General features: G+C 36.5%; 1 non-coding gene across 1 annotated transcript; it reads right to left on the bottom strand.

Annotated features, from left to right (window-relative positions):
* Positions 1–2,785: 2,785 nt before the first annotated feature.
* Positions 2,786–2,891, bottom strand: LOC131145267 (small nucleolar RNA R71). The gene has a single exon (XR_009134053.1). It is a non-coding gene; the product is annotated as a small nucleolar RNA R71 (small nucleolar RNA).
* Between the last annotated feature and the right edge of the window lie 349 nt (positions 2,892–3,240).

The following is a 3,240-nucleotide window of genomic DNA, read 5'->3' as shown; positions in this document are numbered from 1 at the left end:
TTTCTGCAAACTTTCCTATTTTAAAATTCAAACCTTGTACGCCCTAATGTGTATAAATAATAGCTTCAAAGATGTTCTTAGGGTTCCTATTTGGCCTTTTTTAAGTTAGTGATAGACTTAAGACGTCATTGAAAACCAAAGTAGATTAAACTTACATTAGATTTACTACTTTCCTGGTCTTCCATTTTATTTTCTAGCATTAGTGACAGACGTTCTAATTACAATAGAATGACCTTTTACATGTTTTCCATTTACTTGCTTTGATTTACATGCTTTGATTTCATTGTTATCCTTTACTGCTTTACTGCTTTGATTGTGATAAAGTCTTAAAGATATGATAGCACTACGACTAATTCAATCAGATATACGTAGTAGGCTATGGATACTAAAAAGGTTTTTGCTGTCTTTTTGAGTCCAATCCCTATTTTGATGCTGACAAAGCATAAGCATCTTACCTATGCACTGATCTTATGAACAAGGTTAATTCTTTGCATGCACAGATGGTAAGGACACAAGGAAGCCATAAGGACTACAAAGATCGTACTTCATGATGGCTTAACAGGAGGAAAAAAGAATGAAGACACTTTTGTGTTGCATTGTAATGCCTTTAATTTTATTTGGTTTGTAATTTATCATGGTTTGTAATAACTGCATCATGCATGATAGATTCATATGCTCAAAACCATAGTTTGATTTTTTTGGGTTAGTTCAAATGACATTAGATAGACCCTAGGTCCTTGCATATCACTTGGAAAAATCCCCTCTACTTTATAAGTCACATCTATGTTAACAGAGGTCAACTTTAAACTCAAAACATGACCTAATCTTAAGTACGAAAGGGCTTTGGGCGACCGAACTATCATGTTAAAAACACCTCGTTCAACCGAATGGTAGAAAGTCAACACATTGACTGAAGCCCAAGCAACTGAACTGAAAATGAACTAAATGTTGTTTTTCGACCGAACGTAAAGGATGACACTTTCTACCATCCCCGGGCTCCTGAACTTTAAGTTCAAATATACCATGGGAGTCTGAAATGAGAAGTTCGGTAAACCGATCTATGAACTGGGTGACCGATCCTCGAGTATTTGGAAAATCTCCTTGGTTTAGCCACCTAAACCATTCACCAGGCACTCGAAGTCATAAAATCAACTTTTCTCTTTGTAAGTGTTTGGGCAACCGACCTTAAGGTCTTGGCGACCAAAACTCTTAGGTTGCTCAATTTTTAACTGCGATAATTGGGGTTAAAACTTCATTAAACATTTTTGAAATTCCAAATGAGTCCCGAATGGCTATAATTTGTCAAGTACCTATAAATATTCATTCATTTGCTTTGGTTAGCAATAAGATTAGCAAATAGATTTTTTCAAAGAGTGATAAAGAAAGTTTATGAGAGTATAAAATTTACCTCATAAGGATTTTTGCAATGAAAAAGTAGTTGGGGGAACTTTAATTAACTAAAAAATTTGAGAGAAAAATTTGCTAATCAAAGTTCCTAATCTAAGCAATTGAAAGGGTATATATAGGGTTTCAGGAAAATATGACTGTTGGGGACATAAAGGTCATTTTTAGAAAAAAATTAACGATGTTCAATTAAAATTAACCTCGTTTACCTGCAGTAAAAAGTTGACCAACTAGAGAGGTTCGGTCGACCACTTTAATAAGTTCGGCCAACCAAGTCAAATTTCAAATACAGGTTTGGTCGACCATGAATTAGGTTTGATTGACCGCTCATATGGGTCGATCGAACAAGGCTAACTTGAACTACACATTTGGTTCACAAAGTTGTTGGGGTATCAAACACTTTATGGTTCGGTCAACCGAGGACGATGCCTTCAAAATAGAATGGTTGACTGAAGGAAGTCAATATGTTGACTATGGACTTGTTCAGATGAGCAAGCCAATTTGTGCATGCTAGGTTCAGTTGGCTAAGGCATGGTCAAAGGTTGACTCCGTAGGTGAACAGTGTTTCGGTTGACCGTGGTAATATTACACACAATCGGTCAGTCGAATGAGCATGCAAAAATTACAATTATTCCCTTAGGGCAAGTTTGGTCGTCTGAAGTGATTTAACATATAAAAGGTCGATCGACTGAGGCTTTTAAATTAAGCCAAAAAATTCCCTCAAGTCAGTCTATGGTCATATGAGCATTCAAGTTATATCATGCAGATGCATGCATTATTACAGACCAAATAATAAGAGAACATAAATGCAATACAAATTAAAATGAATATCTTCGTCTTTTGCTCTTCAGTTTTCATGGAATATGCCAAAATGATGATAAGCTTGAAGTTTCTCTTGGCTTCCACTTCCCCTTATGTGTGTGTTTGATTTAAAGACCTGTTCAATCACTAAATACACACATAAGTAACTTGTGCTTTGTCAGCATCAAAACAGGGATCGGACTCAAAAGGCCAACAACCACTTAGGCCTTTTAAGGACTACTTTGTACCCAACACCTACACCTTGCCATCTTGCATTCGATATCCATATGTTGAGGCGCTCAATTTGATATTAAGAATTCGAGCATCTCAATACTTCCCAACTTTTATGGGAATTCTAATGAAAATTTTTATAAGCATCTAGATGAGTTCCTCGAGATATGTTCCATAATCCACATCCATAACTTCAATGATGATGCCCTCCATTTAATGTCTTTTCTATTCTCTCTGAAGGATAAGGTCAAATATTGGCTAATGTCCTTTAAGCTGAACTAGGTGACCAACTGAGCCACCATGGAGCACGAATTCTTGAAAAAGTACTTCCTAATTGGGAGGACTAATCAACTTAGAAAGGCAATCACTATTTTCTCATAAATGGATGGGGAACTTTTTTTTTAGACCTAGGAGCGCTTTAGGGACCTATTATGCAAATGCCCAGACCATCAGATCCCTAAATGGCAGTTGGTTCAAACCTTCTATGAAGAGTTGGCTGAGAGAGATAGGTTAATGGTAGATGCATTTTGTGGAGGTGCTTTCCTCACTAAACACGAGAATGAGGCCTAGGTTCTCTTTGGGAATCTCACCTAGAATTCTCAACTGCATATTGTTGCTGTTGTTGACTTTTTGAGTCCAATCTCTATTTTGATGCTGACAAACCATAAGTATCTCATGTGTGTATTTAGTGCATGAGCAGGTTTACAAATCAGCACACACACAAATGAGAAGTACAATGAAAACCATGAGGATCCAAAAGTTTACTTTACCTGGCGTATTCCATGAAGAATTAGAAGAGCATAA

The sequence above is a fragment of the Malania oleifera genome, chromosome 12, assembly GCF_029873635.1.
Source record: "Malania oleifera isolate guangnan ecotype guangnan chromosome 12, ASM2987363v1, whole genome shotgun sequence".
Classification (NCBI taxonomy): domain Eukaryota; kingdom Viridiplantae; phylum Streptophyta; class Magnoliopsida; order Santalales; family Ximeniaceae; genus Malania; species Malania oleifera.
This window is presented reverse-complemented; position numbering and strand designations above follow the sequence as displayed.